The 20,039-nt window shown below is 39.7% G+C and overlaps 1 long non-coding RNA gene across 1 annotated transcript; it reads right to left on the reverse strand.

Moving 5' to 3' along the window:
• Positions 1-4,429: 4,429 nt before the first annotated feature.
• On the reverse strand, positions 4,430-7,303 carry LOC131381567 (uncharacterized). Its single transcript, XR_009210394.1, has 2 exons — positions 7,247-7,303; positions 4,430-4,795 (listed from the first exon to the last, which is right to left on the reverse strand). It is a non-coding gene; the product is annotated as an uncharacterized LOC131381567 (long non-coding RNA).
• Between the last annotated feature and the right edge of the window lie 12,736 nt (positions 7,304-20,039).

The following is a 20,039-nucleotide window of genomic DNA, read 5'->3' on the forward strand; positions in this document are numbered from 1 at the left end:
ATCACCAGCTGGAAACAGTGGCTCACGCCTGTAATCCCAGCACTTTGGGAGTCCGAGGCGCGTGGATCACCTGAGGTCGGGAGTTCGAGACCACCCTGACCAACATGGAGAAACCTCGCCTATACTAAAAATACAAAACTAGCCAGGAGTGGTGGGGCATGCCTGTAATCCCTACTACTCATGAGGGTGAGGTTTTCTGGATATAGGATCATGCCTTCTGCAAACAGAAACAGTTTAACTTCCTCTTGAACCTGGGAGGTGGAGGTTGCCATGAGCCGAGATTATGCCATTGCACTCCAGCCTGGGCAACAGGAGCAAAACACCATTTCAAAAAAAAAAACCTCACCACTAGCCCCACAGAAATACAATAATCAGAGAATACTATAAACACGTCTATGCAAATAAACTAGAAAATTTAGAAGAAATGGGTAAATTCCTGGACATATACACCCTCCCAAGACTGAACCAGGAAGAAGTTGAATCCCTGAATAGAGCAATAACAAGTTCTGAAATTGAGGCAGTAATAAATAGCCCACCAACCAAAAAAAGCCCAGGACCAGATGGATATACAGCTAAATTCTACCAGGGGTACAAAGAGGAGCTGGTACCATTTCTTCTGAAACCATTCCAAACAATTGAAAAGGAAGGACTTCTTCCTAACTCATTTTATGAGGCCAGCATTTCCTGTTAACAAAACCTGGCAGAGATACAAAAAAAAAAAAAAAAAAACAAGAAACAAAAAACAAAAAAAACTTCAGACCAATATCCCTGATGAACATTGATGCAAAAATCCTCAATAAAACACTGGCAAACAGAATCCAGCATCACATCAAAAAGCTTATCCACTACAATTAAGGCAGCTTCATCCTCAGGATGCAAGGCCAGTTCAACATACTCAAATCAACAAACATAATTCATCACATAAACAGAACTAAAGACAAAAACCACATGATTATCTGAATAGATGCAGAAAAGCCTTTGATAAAATTTAACATCCCTTAATGTTAAAAAATCTTAATAAACTGGGTATTGAAGGGAATGGCTCAAAATAGTAAGGGCTATATATGACAAACCCACAGCCAATATCATACTGAATGGGCAAAAACTGGAAGCATTCCCTTCGAAAACCAGCACAAGACAAGGATGCCCTCTCTCACCACTCCTATTCAACATAGTATTGAAAGTTCTGGCCAGGGCAATCAGTCAAGAGAAAGAAATAAAGGATAAGAGAGGAAGTTAAACTGTTTCTGTTTGCAGAAGGCATGATCCTGTATCTAGAAAACTCCATCATCTCAGCCCAAAAGCTTCTTAAACGGTAAGCAACTTCACCAAAGCCTCAGGATACAAAATCAATGTGCAAAAATCACAAGCCTTCCTATACACCAATAATAGACAAGCAGAGAGCCAAATCAGGAATGAATTCCCATTTGCAATAGCTATAAAGAGAATAAAATATCTAGGAATACAACTAACAAGGAAAGTGAAGGACTTATTCAAGGAGAACTACAAACAACTGCTCGAGGAAATAACAGAGGACACAAACAAATGGAAAAACATTCCATGCTCATGGATAGGAAGAATCAATATCACAAAAATGTCCATACTGCCCAAAGTAATTCATAGATTCAGTGCTATCCCCATCAAGCTACCATTGACTTTCTGATTCACAGAATTAGAAAAAAACTGCTTTAAAATTCATACGGAACCAAAAAAAACAAAACACTCGTATAGCCAAGACAATCCTAAGCAAAAAGAACAAAGCTGGAGGCATCATGCTACCCAACTTCAAACTATGCTACTAGTCTACAGTAACCAAAACAGCATGGTACTGGTACAAAAACAGACACATAGACCAATGGAACAGAATGGAGATCTCAGAAATAAGACCTCACATCTACAATAATCTAATCTCGAGGAACTTGACAAAAACAAGCAATGGGGAAAGGATTCCCTATTTATTAAATGATGCTGGGAAAACTGGATAGCCATATGAAGAAAATTGAAACTGGACCGCTTCCTTTCACCTTTTACAAAAATTAACTCAAGATAGATTAAAGACTTATATGTAAAACCCAAAACTATAAGAAGAAAATCTAGGCAATACCATTCAGGACATAGGCACAGGTAAAGATTTCATGACAAAAATATCAAAAGCAATGGCAACCAAAACAAAAATTGACAAATATGATCTAATTAAATTGAAGAGTTTCTCTGAAGCAAATAAAACTATCATGAGTGTGAACAGAAAACCTACAGAATGGGAGAAAATTTTTGCAATCTGTCCATCTGATAAAGGCCTAATATCCAGAATCTACAAAAAACTTAAACAAATTCACAAGAAAAAAACAAACAATCCCATTAAAAAGTGAGTGAAGGATATGAACAGACACTTCTCAAAAGAAGACATTTATCTGGTCAGAAAACATATGAAAAAAAGTTCAACAACACTGATCATTAGAGAAATGCAAATCAAAACCACAATGAGATACCATCTCACGCCAGTCAGAATGGTGATTATTAAAAAGTTAAGAAACAACAGATGCTGATGAGGCTGTGGAGAACCAGGAATGCTTTTACACTGTTGGTGGGAATGTAAATTAGTTCAACCATTGTGGAAGGCAGTGTGGCGATTCCTCAAAGACCTAGAACCAGAAATACCATTTGACCCAGCAATTCCATTACTAGGTATTTACCCAAAGGAATATAAATCATTCTATCATAAAGATAAGTGCACACGTATGTTCACTGCAGCACTATTTACAATAGCAAAGACATGGAATCAACCTAAATGCCCATCAATGGTAGACTGGATAAAGAAAATATGGTACATATATATCATGGAATACTATGCAGCCATAAAAAGGGATGAGATCATGTCCTTTGCAGGAACATGGATAGAGCTGGAGGCCATTATCCTTATCAAACTAATGCAGGAACAGAAAACCAAACACTGCATGTTCTTATTTACAAGGTAGAGCTAAATGATGAGCACACATGGGCACATGGAGGGGAACAACACACATTGAAGCCTATTGGAAAATGAAGGGTGGGATGGGGGAGAGGATCAGGAAAAATAACTAATGGATACTAGGCTGAATACCCGGGTGACAAAATAATCTGTACAACAAACCCCTATGACACAAGTTTACCTATATAACAAACATAAACATGTACCCCTGAACTTGAAATAAAAGTTAAATTAAAAAAAATCCTAAAAAAAAGAAAATGAAAAACAAGCCACACATTATAATAATATGTTGGTTAACACTTACCTGACAAAGCATTGGTATGCGGAATATAAAAATAACTCTCACAACACAATAATTAGAAAACAAACACACTGAATTTTAAAATGGGCAAACTATTTGAATCTATACTTCACCAAAGGAGATACAGATGGCAAAAAAAATCATAAAATGATGCCCACTATCATTAGTCACTAGGGAAATTTAAATCATAACCACAGCCCATCTATTCCAATGGCTAAAATTAAAAAAATCAGATAATCTGGTTGGGTGCGGTGGCTCATGCCTGTAATCCCAGCACTTTGGGAGGCTGAGGCGGACAGATCACCTAAGGTCGGGAGTTCAAGACCAGCCTGGCCAACATGGTGAAACTCCGTCTCTACTAAAAATACAAAAATTATCCTGGCGTGGTGGTGGGAACCTGTAATCCCAGCTACTTGGGAGGTTGAGGCAGGAGAATTGCTTAGACCCAGGAGGCGGAGGTTGCAGTGAGCCAAGATGGCACCATTGCACTCCAGCCTGGGAGACAAGAGCGAGACTCCATCTCAAAAAACAAAACAAAACAAAACAAAACAAACAAACAAAAAATCCGATAATTCTAAGTGCTTAGGGAAATCTAAATCATAGCAACAGCCCAGCAAGTCAAATGGCTAAAAATTTAAAAATTTGGTAATCTTAAGTGCTTATGGTAATGTGGAGTGGGTGAAACTATCACACATTGCCAGTGCAAATGCAGATTTTTACTGCCTGATTGGAAAATGGTTTGGCAGTTTCTTTTAAAGTTATACATACACTTACCATATGACTTCATAATCTCACTACTAGAAATTTACTGAAAAGAAATGAAAACACATCTTGCACATGAAGACTTGCACACAAATGTTTATATTGGTATTATTCATAATTGCCAAAATTGGCAGACAATAGAAATGTCTACCAACTGGTGCATACATAAACCATATTGCAGCAAACCTATTCAATGGAATATGATTTAGCATGCAACAACACTGATGAATCTCAAATATATTAGAAGCAAGATGCCCGTCTCAAATGCTACATACTATAGGATTCCATTGAGATGTCCTTCCAGAAAAGGCAAAGCAATTAAGACACAGAACAGATTGGTAGCTATCAGGCTCTGGCCTTGGAGGAAGAAAACTGATTACAAAGGACACAAAGAAACATTTGGAGTGATAGAAATGTTCTGTTTCTTGTTTGTGGTATTGGAAACACAACTGTATAAATTTGTCAGGATTTATAAAACGGTACACCTAAAAACATCAATTTTGCAATATGTATAATGCATCTCAATATCTTGATTTTTAAAAAGCTAAATGTGGCTTACAGAGGGAAGATAACTTGAGATTGAGTATCTTGTTTCTAAACATAAATTGTTGATGTGTTGGCAAGTACAACTTCTATCTTTGATAAAAGCTTCCTGGAGTTTCCGTGGATTCTCTCAACGATGTACACTGAAATGCAGACTAAAAGTTCGGGATTTATCTTCATTTTTCCTATCTGCCTTTCCTTGGCTTTTAAAGATCACTTCACTGGAAAGAAAGATAAAGGATATTAGTTGTTATCTCTGGAAGCGGGATCACAGGATTAAAGAATTTTATTCTTTATATATTTTTGTATTTTTCAATGATACTATGATTATGATGTGTTATTTTTATAATCAGAAAACATATTAAAAGAAGACAGTACCCCAAATTACCTTAAGATTGCTATTTGAAGATATCTGACTTTCCAGTGCTACACACACAGAGTCACTCTCTTCCTGCCACCTATCTAATTTAGATTGGTTCCTAAGTGACTAACAGATGTTGGTGACCAAGTGGCTTTGCAACCAAAACAGTTACCTCAGGCGAGCCATGGTGAAAGTGATGCCTATTTCTGACTTACACAAAATATGTTTTCATCCATAATACACACAATCTGTATGAAATATGGCCTGTCTTATGTTCAAATACATATACCTACTTAGACACAAATTTAAAAATTCCCATAAAAAAATAAAAATAAATAAATAAACGAGGCCCACCTAATGTCTTCCTGGAACAAGACTCAAGTATTAAGGATTCAGAGAGCTTCACTCTTCCCCTGTTTTGCCTTTAGGGCACCTTTTGCAAGGGATAATGAAGTGTTCTCACTGATTCTCTTTTTGGTTTCCAGACTTTGATGTGCTTAAATAAAATTTTTGGTGTTGCCTTTGATCCAGTGAAGCCTAGAGGTGCCCTCCCCTTCAGGGAGGAAGTGAGTGTTAGTTCAGCCTTGTATGACCAACAGCTTGAGTCAACAGCAGAGAGCATGGCACAGATGCTAGAAGCGAAGGCTTTGTTCACAGATAAACCTGAGACCAAAGCATGTCTCTGTCATTTACTAAATGTGTCATCTTAAGTATGCTGTGTCTCTTCTTTAAGGCCTCACTTTACTCATTGGTAAAAGTGTTAAAATAATAATAGCTACCTTAAAGGGTCATCGTGACTCTTGAAAGAAATAATGCAAATAAAATACGCAGTACAGTGCCTGGCATAGATCATGTATTTACTACAAATTCACTGTTTATATATATAAGGAAGGAGGAAGGGGAAAATGTACAGATGTGTTCCACCACCTAGCAATAGAGAGGATGGTAAAGGAAGCCTGGTGTGCCTCTGGGTTAGTTTGCATGGAGTGTGGGGCTCGGAGGAGTGTGAGAAATGCATTTGATGTGGAGCGTGTGATTGGGTAAGAGAGGGCTTTAAAAGCTAGTTAGGGAAGTTAACTAGATATAAAAAGCAGTGGTAGGTTTTTGGACACATTTTATTGCAAAATAGCAAAACGTAAGTGTAGGGTGTCCTTTCAGAGACTATGAAATTTCTTGTAAACATTACTGTGTACCAGGGACCATACCATGCCAGGGTAAGAATTATTCTGCTCATTTTAAAGATGGTGATATTGTGGCCCAGTAAGATAAAAATTAGCCCCTGTTCACCTTTTAAATCCACCTCATCTATTAAATGGGGATTAAATCAGTGTTTGTGAGGGTAACACCAGAGCCAGCCTGTGAAAAGCACCTTCCACAGAATTGTTCAACAAGCACTAATGCCCCTTAATTCTGTGTTAGCTTTAAAGACTGGGCCTCTGTCCTATTCTCATGACCAAGCCCCAGGTTTGTCCAGTTCCACTCACCTCTTTGGTCCTGCCATGCTTGTGTTCCTGTGTGGATAACCTGCTCAGGACTTGATCATTTTCAGCACTGAGCAGCTTTCTCTAAACCCCACTTCATGGTTGTGACTGTGCTCCTTCTTCTAGGCCTTGTGGACGGGAACCACTGGCCTCTGCTGGCCTGCCTGTCTGCTTTCATCTCTAAATGCTGCCATGCTTCAGCCTCTTGCTAGGACCCACAGTCTGATGGCTCTTTGACATGATTTCCTGCCTGGAATATCACCCGTTGTCCAGTATATACACGCATCTTTTCAAGTTGCTTTTCCAACAGTGGAATTTGTTAAAAGTAGAGTTGCTTGGGCCCTATTCTAGACTAACTAATTTAGAAGTCCCCAAGATGTGGCCTGGAAATCTGTATTTTAAGAATGTTCCCGAGGTGGCTGGTAAGATGGCTGAATCAACGCAGAAGGCGAGTGATTTCCGTATTTCCAACTGAGGTACCGGGCTCATCTCAATGGGACTGGTTAGACAGTGGGTGCAGCCCATAGAGGGCGGGCAGAAGCAGGGTAGGGCATTGCCTCACCCAGAAAGTGCAAGGGGTCAGGAAACTCCCTCCCCTAGCCAAGGGAGGCATGAGGGACTGTGCTATGAGGAACGATGCACTCCAGCCCAGATACTACACTTTTCCCAGAGTCTTCACAACCCACAGACCAGGAGATTCCCTCGGGTGACCTGGGTTTCAAGTACAAAACTGGGTGGATGTTTGGGCAGACACCAAGCTAGCTGCAGGAGTTTTTTTTAAATATCCCAGTAGCACCTGGAATGCCAATGAGAAAGAACCATTCACCCACCTTGGAAAGGAGGCTGAAGCTGGGGAGCCAAGTGGTCTAGCTCAGCAGATCCGAACCCCATGGAGCCCAGCAAGCTAAGATTCACTGGCTTGAAATTCTCGCTGCCAGCACAGCTGTCTGAATTCGACCTGGGACACTCGAGCTTATTGAGGGGAGGAGCATCCACCATTACTGAGGCTTGAGTAGACCGTTTCTCGTCACAGTGTAACAAAGGCTATTGCGAAGTTTGAACTCGGCAGAGCACACCACAGCTCCACAAAGCCACTGTAGCCAGACTTCCTCTCTAAATTTCTCCTTTTTGGGCAGGTCGTCTCTGAAAGAAAGGCAGCAGCTCCAGTCAGGGGCTTATAGATGAAACTCCTGTCTCCCTCAGACAGAGCACCTGGGGGAAGGGGCGGCTGTGGGTGCAGCTTCAGCAAACTTAAACGTCCCTGCCTGCTGGCTGTGAAGAGAGCAGAGGATCTCCTAGCACAGCTCTCAAGCTCTGCTAAGGGACAGACAGCCTCCTCAAGTGGGTGTCTGACCCCCGTGCCTCCTGGCTGGGAGACACCTCCCAGCAGGGGCCGACAGACACCTCATACGGGTGAGCTCTGCCTGGCATCTGGCAGGTGCCCCTCTGGGACGAAGCTTCCAGAGAAAGGAACAGACAGCAATCTTTGTTGTTCTGCAGCCTCTGCTGGTGATACCCAGGCAAACAGGGTCTGGAATGGACCTCCAGCAAACTCTAGCAGACTTGCAGCAGAGGGGCCAGACTAATAGAGAAGAAAAGAGAGAAGAATCAAATAGGCAATAAAAAACGATAAAGGGGCTATCACCACTGATCCCACAGAAATACAAACTACCATCAGAGAATACCATAAACACTTCTACGCAAATAAACTAGAAAATCTAGACGAAATGGATAAATTCCTGGATACCTACACCCTCCCAAGACTAAATCAGGAAGAAGTCAAATCACTGAATAGACCAATAACATGTTCTGAAATTGAGGCAGTAATTAATAGTTTACCAACCAAAAAAAAGCCCAGGACCAGATGGATTCACAGCCGAATTCTACCAGAGGTACAAAGAGGAGCTGGTACCATTCCTTCTGAAACTATTCCAAATAATTCGAAAAGAGAGACTCCTCCCTAACTCATTTTATGAGGCCAACATCATACCGATACCAAAACCTGGCAGAGACACAACAAAAAAAGAAAATTTCAGGCTAATATCCCTGATGACATCAATGAGAAAAATCCTCAATAAAATACTGGCAAACCGAATCTAGCAGCACATCAAAAAGCTTATCCACTATGATCAAGTCGGCTTCATCCCTGGGATGCACACTCAAATTCAACATACGCAAATTGATAAACATAATCCGTCACATAAACACAACCAATGATAAAAACCACATGATCATCTCAATAGATGCAGAAAAGGCCTTCGATAAAATTCAACACCCCTTCATGCTAAAAACTCTCAATAAACTAGGTGTTGATGGAATGGATCTCAAAATAATAAGAGCTATTTATGACAAACCACAGCCAATATCATACTGAATGGGCAAAAGCTGGAAGTATTCCCTTTGAAAACCAGCACAGGACAAGGATGCCCTCTGTCACCACTACTATTGAATATAGTATTGGAAGTTCTGGGCAGGGCAATCAGGCAAGAGAAAGAAACAAAGGTATTCAAAGAGAAAGAGAGGAAGTCAAATTGTCTGTTTGCAGATGACATGATTGTATATTTAGAAAACCCCATCATCTCAGCCCAAAATCTCCTTCAGCTGTTAAACAACTTCAGCAAAGTCTCAGGATAAAAATCAATGTGCAAAAATCACAAGCATTCCTATACACCAATAATAGACAAACAGAGAACCAAATCATGAGTGAACTCCCATTCACAATTGCTACAAAGAGAATAAAATACCTAGGACTATAACTTACAAGGGATGTAAAGGACTTCTTCAAGGAGAGCTACAAACCACTGCTCAATGAAATAATAGAGGACACAAACGAATGGAAAAACATTCCATGCTCATGGATAGGAAGAATCAATATCATGAAAATGGCCATACTGCCCAAAGTAATTTATAGATTCAATGGTATCCCCATCAAGCTACCATTGACTTTCTTCACAGAATAAGAAAAAACTACTTTAATTTTCATATGGAAACAAAAAAGAGCCTGCATAGCAAAGATAATCCTAAGCAAAAAGAATAAAGCTGGAAGCATCACGCTACCTGACTTCTAACTATGCTACAAGACTATGGTAACCAAAAGAACATGGTACTGGTATCAAAACAGATATATAGACCAATGGAACAGAATGAAGGCCTCAGAAATAAAACCACACATCTACAACCATCTGATCTTTGACAAACCTGACAAAAACAAGCAATGGGGAAAGAATCCCCTATTTAATAAATGGTGTTGGGAAAACTGGCTAGCCATATGCAGAAAACTGAAACTGGACCTCTTCCTTAAACCTTATATGAAAATTAACTGAAGATGGATTAAAGACGTAAATGTAAGACTTAAAACCATAAAAACTCTAGAAGAAAACCTAGGCAATACCATTCAGGATATAGGCATGGGCAAAGACTTCATGACTCAAACCCCAAAAGCAATGGCAACAAAAGCCAAAATTGACTAATGTGATTTGATTAAACTAAAGAGCTTCTGCACACAAAAGAAACTATCATCAGTGTGAACAGGCAACCTACAGTTTGGGAGAAAATTTTTGCAATCCATTCATCTGACAAAAGGCTGATATCCAGAATCTACAAAGTACTTAAACAAATTTGCAAGAAAAAAAACAACCCCATCAAAAAGTGGGTGAAGGATCTGAACAGACACTTCCTCAAAAAAGACATTTATGTGGCCAACAAACATGAAAAAAAGCTCATCATCACTGGTCATTAGAGAAATGCAAATCAAAACCACAGTGAGATATTATCTTATGCCAGTTAGAATGGTGATCATTAAAAAGTCAGGAAACAACAGATGCTGGAGAGGATGTGGAGAAATAGGAACATTTTTACACTGTTAGTGGGAGTGTAAGTTAGTTCTACCATTGTGGAAGACAATGTGTTGGCGATTCTGCAAAGGTCTAGAAGCAGAAATACCATTTGACCCAGCAATCCCATTACTGGGTATATATCTAAAGGATTATAAATCATTCTCTTATAAAGACACATGCACACGTTTGTTTATTGAAGCACTATTCACAATAGCAAAGACTTGGAACTAACCCAAATGCCCATAAATGTTAGACTGGATAAAGAAAATGTGGCATATATACACCATGGATACTATGCAGCCATACAAAAGAATGACTTCATGCCCTTTGCAGGGTCATGGATGAAGCTGGAAGCCATCATTCTCAGCAAACTAACACAGGAACAGAAAATAAAACACTGCATGTTTTCACTCATAAGTGGGAGTTGAACAATGAGAACTCATGGACACAGGGAGGGGAACATCACACACTGGGGCCTGTTGAGGGTGGGGGGCTAGGGGAGGGATAGCATTAGGAGAAATACCTTATGTAGATGATGGGTTGATGGGTGCAGCAAACCACCATGGCACTTGTTTACCTATGTAACAAACCTGCATGTTCTGCCCATGTATCCCAGAACTTAAGGTATTAAAAAAAAAAAAAAAAAGAATGTTCCCCCAGGTGGATTCTGATACAGCTGTTTGACAGGCTGGCCTCTGTGAAATAATGACGTAAGTGTTTAGATCACATGGCCTTGATGGCCTATTGTAACTCAGTGAGTTCATTGTTGGCTCACCGTTGGGTTGGGTTCACAAATTAAATCCAGGTCAGTACACTGCTTTTCCTAGGAGTTTCTACAACTTCTTCAAGACAAACAGTGTTCAGTGTTCCCTCCACATCTCCTCTGGATGAAGCCATCTTATTGATGTCTATGTGATGTTACAAGTCCTGCAGGATAACTTGGAAGCTCATCTGCTACTGCAGCTAGTTTAGCATTTTCAACTTATTCTCATTCTAAGTGCTTATGAGGCAGGACTCTTGCCGCATCTAAAGCATGACTGTCAAGAAAGTGGCATCTGTTGCCTATTATCAGAAGCAGAAGTAGAAGCACTTCTGCCCACTGCGTCTTGGTATTGGAGTCTCCAAGGAAAACTCAAAGTAGTGAAATACTGGATGGAGTAATGCTTCACTCATATAGATAAGAGATGGAGTGAGGTCAGCTTTGGTGGTAGGTATTGGTCCTCCACAGACAGGGGGTCCCTCCTGGCAGCTGGCACAGGGTCATTGGCCTGCACACACCCCTCTTGTGGTATAGTGGAAGAATGCCATTCCCTTTCCACAGGGAACAGATATAATCATGGTGTTGGCCAGGTGCCAAATAACACACATGCTTATGCAGAACAAAGGAGCATACATTGAGTCTGAAACAGAAAGATATTCCCACCCAAGGTGACAAGTCCAACACAGGCTGTGAGGACTCTTTATCTCTTGGTAAGGAAGTATTTCAGGCCCAAGGCCCATTGCTATCAGCTGACAGGATGGCACGCTACTGCCTTTCCTAACAGTGACCTTGCTTATAGGATCCTGTGACTGTCACTGCCACAACCTAGTTTCAGATTTCCTCTTAGAAACGAAGATCTGCCCACATTCAAAGCTGTCATTATCAAAGTCATTTATCTGAACTCTTCTGAAGAATAATCTTAGAACATCTGAAATGTAATGTCTTTTAAATTACTGTGCAAAAAATAGAGTCCTGTTAGATTGACTTTTCCAGATTCATTAGCTACTGGGCTAGGTCTTACTGATGCCCACTTTTGTTGACATACTAGAACTTTGTAAAAAATTGGTCTTCTAAACTGAAAACCTTGGAAACTTTTAAATATTGTCCTGAGTAGTTATTTTAATATTTTGTATATTTGTCTGTCATTTTATGTTGCCTTTATATTAATGTATGCCAGAGGTGCTGGGTATTTTATTCCTTTTTAGCATCTGTATTTGTGTACTGTGGAGCGTTCCCATGGTAATAATAAAAAGATGATTTTATTAAATACCAATTTATCCCTTGACAGTTTCAATACTACTCAGAACCAGATAGGTTTTGTACGTTCTGGTTTCACAGACTTGTAAGTTTCAACATTTTCTGTATTGTAGAAATCAGTATCTCTGAAAGCACAATGATAATTAAAATGCCTTAGAATTCCAGTATAACCAGGAATGTCCTGGCATGAAGTATTAGGTCATCAATTTGTGAGGAACATTGAGGGGAATTGAGATGGAATTAGGTATAATCACTCAAACAACAGTAGGACAGGAGGACTTGGAGAGAGAGAGTTTGTCATCGTATCCGTGACTGGGGATATTTTGATTCGCTTGCCTTGTCAGTGCCTTGTTCATCAGAGTAAATATTTTGCCCCACCTAATTATTCTTGGGCTGCTGTATCCTTGCTCCCCAGATGTAAATCCCAGGCCGTATCTGGAAAAGACTGAAGAAACAACAAACTCTGCTTTAGTTGCAGGCATGCTGAATGTTGGCCACGATAGAGAGCCTTGTTGAACGAACATTTAGGATGTAGTGAGACAATGGGACACATGAAAAGATTTATCTGGCCAACCACTTATTCCCTTGCCAATGAATCTCCAGTAAAAATGTGTCTCGTGTGACTCTAAAGTAACATGCAGTCTTTTCATGAGTTTATAGACACTTTTAAATAGAACAATGAGAGGAGAGGGTATTTTCCCTTGTTTCAAGATGGGAAGATTTGGGGTTAAGGGTGGTCAGAACATACTTTTGAAGTAGGTTTACTAAAGAGGACTTCCATTCAATTCAGAAAGGAACTGAGTATATGCAGGAAGAGAAGAAGAGGTTGAGAGAGGCTTCGGAATTGAGAGAACTGGAGGTATGCCTTCCATGGGAACTTCAGAAAGATAGCTCACATTTTTACTACGGAGTATTAAGCCCTAAGTTCTAAAAGCAATTCATATGTTCTCCCTGCTTTTTAATTTGTCAAAGAGACTCTGAAATTTAATTACTTAATTATTGGATCTCAAAAACGTTTATTCCTATAGACCATAATAGTTGCCAATTAAAGTGGAATTGATTTTCAAATATTAAAATGCATTTGAAACTATTCATATTAATTCTGAAGCAACAAAAGTAAAACAGGACAAGACATTGAAGAAAAAAATGTACAATAGCTCTTACTGCATGCTAAATAAAACGAATTTAAAATTTGACATTAACTAGACTTTTATTCTAGATAGAGGGACCACATCTGTTCTCTCCTAACACCCCATGAAAATCCCTCTCAAAATGTACAAGAATATATTTTTTAATTGCAGCAGCTCTGATAAGCAGGATATAGAAAGACTACGTGCTGAACTTGAGAATTTCCAAATCCTGCCACATCAGTGGTGTTGGATTGAGAAGCACAGTCATGGATTCCATTTGTTCCACCCTGTGGTGTGGAAAAGTACACATCATCTGGCAGAGGATATGAAAAAGCTCTCTGTTACCAACACAGCCTGTTGCTAGCTCACAGATTCCAACCAGAAAGTCAGGCAGCCACATTCCTTTCTGCATGAGGATATTTTATAGTCAGCCAGATCAGAGTTTTTCTCCTCTTTTTTGCCTTCTCTTTTCATTCGTGATTAGAGACTACTCCTAATTAGAAACTTACATGTTTTAGTAGAAACCATGCCAGATGTGTTCAGTGGAATGTTAGGGAGCAACTGGCGGTGGCACTTTGAATTGGGATTGTAAGTGTGACAGATGGGGGCCGAGGCAAGAAGAGCCTAGAAGCATGAGTCAGTGAGTATGCATGAATGTGGGAGGGTTTGTTGGGGGCATCACATCTTGTCTTTGGAAAAGAGGTAATTGAAGACTATGCCTAAGTTTTTAACAAGGTCAAGAGATTCTGGCAGTGAGGGAAGAAGGTTTATTTATTTATCTAGAAAATATTAATTGAGCATCTACTGTGTGCCAGATGCTGTTTTGGTGGTAGAGAAATATCCGTAGAGAAGAGAGACAAGGGCCTGGTTCTAGTGGGGAAGGAGAGGGACGTAAATAAGTAAACCACTGAAAAATGGAATCTTTGATCATCATCAGTACGATGAAGAAAATAAGATGGGGCTTTGTGGCAGAGTGATGAGGGCTCTTCAGACCACTCCATTGTAGCTACAACATAGACTGAGCCCAAGTCTGCAGAACTTGATCAGGAGAAACCAGAAGAAACAAAGTTTCTGTCTTTCCTTTTCTTGTTTGATTCTCACCATACCCTATTATGCAGGTACTATTACTATCTTGTTTTACAGTTGGAAAAAAGCTAAGATAATAAATGGGCAAAGACGAATTCTTAAGAGTAATAATACAAATAATTGATAAATATCTGAAACATGTTAAAATTCATGAGTAATAAATGCACTAATAATTAAAGGAATGAAGTTTAAAATTATAATTAGATATAATTTTCAATTGATCAAATTTGCAAAGATAAAAATAAGACCAAATTACTGCGAGTGATGGTGGTGTAAAATTTGGCCCTCTCATTTGCTTCTGAGGAGAAGGTTAATTGGCATAACTTTTCACTAAAACAGTCTTACCTGTAGGAATAAATACCAAGGAAATAACCAGAAAAGCAAATAAAGATTCATATGGCAGATATTAACTGCAGTACTATTTATAAAATCCCCAACTGGAAACTACCTACATGTTTGACAGCAGGGAAATACTTTCATATGTACAACCATTACATAGTCATTAAAGATGATGTTCATGAAGATTTATTAACAGCATGGGGAAATGATTATTAACATATATATTTTTAAGTAGGCTAGAAGTTGTATATGTGGCATGGTGAAGTTTGGTAACAGAACCACCTGAGGTCTAAGTGGACACATGACTGTTCAATTAGAAATTACATTTCACAGTTTCTCTTAGCAAGGTGTGGCAACACAACCAAGTTCTGGCCAATGGCATGTGAGCAGAAATAACGTCCATAATTCTAGATCTTGTTCCCAAAAGGAAGCTGCTTGCCTTCCATGTCCTTTTTCCCTTTTCCCATAGGCTGATGGATGAATGTGGCAGTGGGGTCAGCTGGTTTAGACCATGACAAGAACAACACTGTAAGAAATGACAAAATAAGATAGAAGGAGCTTTGATCCCTGTGTGATCTTGTGGAGTAGAGTGTCTACCTACTGAACCTATCTGATTGAAATTTAATGAGAGAAATAACCTTTTATCTAGTTTTCAGCTGTTGCGATTTGGTCTCTGTTTAAACAGCTGAAATAATATCCTAATGAATACAGATAGCACCTCTGCAAATTATATACAACATTTTCCTTCTTTATTATTATGATTATTTAATATTTAAAGACACTAATGGTCTTAGTGATAAAGCTAAGAGGCAAGTTCTGATAGATTCGTTAATGAAAGCAGAATGCTTGACATTATGCCTCTGCCATTCTGGCAATCACATTTGCAAATGTTTCAGAAAAGCACTTAGATATAACTCTAATAATAACACAGCCAGGTACAAACATAAAAAGGTGAAAGCTTTGATTAGTTTCTTTTTTTTTTTGAGACGGGGTCTCGCTCTTTCACCCGGCCCGGAGTGCAGTGGCGCAATCTCGGCTCACTGCAAGCTCCGCCTCCTGGGTTCACGCCATTCTCCTGCCTCAGCCCCCCGAGTAGCTGGGACTACAGGCGCCCGCCACTGCGCCCGGCTAATTTTTTGTATTTTTAGTAGAGATGGGGTTTCACCGTGTTAACCAGGATGGTCTCGATCTCCTGACCTCATGATCCGCCTGCCTCGGCCTCCCAAAGTGCTGGGATTACAGGCGTGAGCCACCGCGCCCGACCAGCTTTGATTAGTTTCTATAAGGTTTTAACTTGATCTCAGACCTGTGGAATATTAGTGGCTATTTCTGTTTTCCACTCTTGCCCATTGCTCTCATAATGGGCTATTGTATGCTCATTGATTTAGTTGACTTTGTCAGAGATTTCTCTCCATAGACTGATAAATTTTCCCAATTTGGGAGAAAAGGGAGCTTCCTGTACCATGAGTGACTAATAGGCAAGAAGGAGGGACAGAAAGGAGAGAGAAACATACCTTTCTGTTGGACAACTTTACTTCCTTCTCTTCATCAGCATTATTTACTAGAACCAAGATAAACAATCAGCCCAGGTGAACTTCTGGGAGCCTAATAGACTGCATGGCAATGCCTCATTGTTCTAGCAAAGGAAAGCTATGTTAGAACCAGCACAGGGATTGGAGGGAATGGGGCACAGATTGGAGGGAATGGGGCACAGATTGGAGGGAATGGGGGCACAGAAACATAAATGGAGACTGAATGATGGGGTGGGGGGAGATGAAGGGAATGATGAATAAGAGAAGGTTAAGTCTAAATCCAAGATTGGCAATTTTGATCCAATGTCCGGCAGGCTTTGGAATCCAGAGGCTTTTAAGCTTTAGAGAAATGAGGATGGGACAATTAGGTGGAGTAGTGTCCTTCAAGAAAATCTTTCCTTTCTAAACATGAGGTGAAAGAAGAGCAAGGACAAAAACCTAGTCTTCAGGGAAATCAGCTGGCTGAACTGAGACCAAATAGCAGCCTCCGGTCCATGATTCAAGGAGAGGGCAAGACTATATTGGCTGGGACTGGTGCCTTGTCAGGTTGAAGGAGAGACCCAGGTATTCAAGGGGGCTACACAGAAGGAGACAAGAAGATGAAAAGGAACTCTTAAATTTATTGAGCATCTAATATTCTATTTAATTCTTGCAGCAATCCTGGGAGCACCCTTAACACAAATGTTTAGTGTTTTGATCAACATCAGGAATTTAACAGATGGAGGATTTAGATTTGTCTGTCTCTAAAATCCATATTCTTTTTTAAATGCCATTTTGAGAATTCTCAGAGATTGTTGCCCAATACTCTTCCATAAATTGAGGAATAAAGCAGACTAAGATATTCCCTAAACTTGATAACTTGCCCCATGAGAACTATTGATTTAAGTCCCACAAGCCTCTGTGTTAATTCGTAGAGAGGGAAGAGGAAGCCTATGGGTAGATAGGGAGATGCCCAGGGGAGAATGATGGATGGTTCTGCTCCATTGTCCAGAATCTCCGTTTGCTTTGTTCCAGATTAACTCCAGGTGGCCTGATACTGTGTATTGATGACCACAGCAACCTTCCACAGGATCCACAGGAGCCTAATAGCCTTCAAAGGCAGCATCACAATATAGTGTGAGAATATGTCTGAAGTTGAAACTGATCAGGAAAAAGCAAGTGAAATTAATCATTATATGCTTTTTTTAAAAAAAAACTGAAGCTAAGTAAATATCCATCCACAAAGGAGGAGTTAAACAAATCACAGGGCATTTTTCCCTTATGAAGCCAATTAAAAAGGTGGTTGAATTAATTATACTTCCATGGATGGATATCCAGGATGTATTGAGTGCAAAAAGCAAGTTAATGAGAACAACAAAAATGATATACCTATATGCTCATATGCCTCTGTGTGACACAGAGAAAGGCCAGGAAGAATATGTACCTTTAATGGTTATTTTGGGGGGAGAGAATGTGGAATGGGGAAGGAGTAGAACAGTGACTTTTGCTCTTCATGCATTTCTGCATGGTTTGAATTTTGGGAAGATAAATTGAGCATTTATTACTGTTATAATTTAAAATCAACCCAACACAAAAGTGAACAGTCAGTAGAATACAACTATCTTTCTGAGCCAGAGGCAGAGAATGACTTAAGATCATGGATGATTCTGTATCAGCATCTAATACAGAAATACAGACACATGCTGAAATCTGCTCCAGTTAGGAGATCCAAAAAAATCTGCTCCAGGAGAAAAAACAACCCCATCAAAAAGTGGGCGGTGGATATGAACAGGCACTTCTCAAAAGAAGACATTTATGCAGCCAACAAACATATGAAAAAAGGCTCATCATCACTGGTCATTAGAGAAATGCAAATCAAAACCACAATGAGATACCATCTCACACCAGTTAGAATGGCGATCATTAAAAAGTCAGGAAACAACAGATGCTAGAGAGGATGTGGAGAAATAGGAATGCTATTACACTGTTGGTGGGAGTGAAAATTAGTTCAACCATTGTGGAAGACAGTGTGGCAATTCCTCAAGGATCTAGAACCAGAAATACCATTTGACCCAGCAATCCCATTACTGAGTATATACCCAAAGGATTATAAATCATTCTACTATAAAGACACATGCACATGTATGTTTATTGCAGCACTATTCACAATAGCAAAGACTTGGAACCAACCCAAATGCCCATCAATGATAGACTGGATAAAGAAAATGTGCCACTGCACCCCAGCCTGGGCGACAGCAAGACTCCGTCTCAAAAACAAACAAACAAAAAACCAAAAGAAAATGTGGTACATATATACAATGGAATATTATGCAGCCATAAAGAAGAATGAGTTAATGTCCTTTGCAGAGACATGGATGAAGCTGGAAACCATCATTCTCAGCAAACTAATCCAGGAACAGAAAACCAAACACTGCATGTTCTCACTCATAAGTGGGAGTTGAAAAATGAGAACACATGGACACAGGCAGGGGAGCATTACACACTGGGGCCTGTCAGGGGGTGGGAGGCAATGGGCGGGATAGCATTAGGAGAAATACTTTATGTAGATGATGAGGTGATGGGTGCAGCAAACAACCATGGCACGTGTATACCGATGTAACAAACCTGCATGTTCTGCACATGTATCCTAGAACTGAAAGTATCATTTAAAAAAAAAAAAAAGAAAAAAATTCTGCTCCAGGCAGAACTGCAGCCAGTAGAACAGGAATCCAATTTTTTCTGCATTCCAGTGTATTTCAGCCAGTGTTCCTAGTAGCATTATCTATTCCTCAGCAATTCCTTTAACTCTGAATCTCAGGTTGACCTCTTGTTTTTCCCTGAAACAATTTTTAAATGCTTTTTTGTTCCCATCAATTTACATTTTAATGTTTACTGGGTTCATGATACTGTTAGATTCTTTGTAACAGGTGCTAAAATGTATGTAAAACTTTTTCAATTTTTTTCAAAGATAAATACAAGGTGATGCCTCTTAGAAGGTTATAATCAAACCAGATATCACTGGCATGTAGTATATGTATGTAATGAAATTCAGAAAATACTGTAAAAACATTAATTTCCCCCAATTTTATATATAGTTGATTTTCTTTCATTTATTTTTGAAGAAAAAGTAAGGGTTAGGAGGAAGATATGGAAGAGATCAGAGAGGTAAACAGAGGAGAGAAAAGTAAGCAGGAGGATTATGACAAATGGTAAGAGATTGAGAGATGAGATAGCATCAGTGAAATTTTGTCTGGACCTACACATCCTTTCAAGCTCATGAGTGGTGCCACAATGCAACTGGCATCCTGTGAAAGCAAGCCTTCAACTCTACTGCATAACTCTCTGTATGGGTCCTGAACCACTTTATCTAACCTCTTTCCTGTTCTGCAACTTGGTTTGCTTCAATCCCTCATGCTTCTGATCACTAGATTTACTTTCCTATTTGTAGCCTAACCTCGTATCTTGGAATTGACATGTGGTGTTTATGACATCTACTCTCATCCTTAACTAGGGTTCAGAGTTCTCCTGTGTGTTAGGCAGAATAATCACCCTCCCCTTCAAGATGTCCATGTTCTCATCCCTGGAACCTGTGAATATGTTGCTTACATTCAAAGGGGAATTAAGGTTGCAGATGGAATTAAGGTTGTCAATCAGCTGACCTTACAATGGGGAGATTATGCTTGATTATCTTGATGGGCCCGGTA

Source organism: Hylobates moloch, unplaced genomic scaffold (genome assembly GCF_009828535.3).
Source record: "Hylobates moloch isolate HMO894 unplaced genomic scaffold, HMol_V3 SCAFFOLD_16, whole genome shotgun sequence".
Taxonomy (NCBI): domain Eukaryota; kingdom Metazoa; phylum Chordata; class Mammalia; order Primates; family Hylobatidae; genus Hylobates; species Hylobates moloch.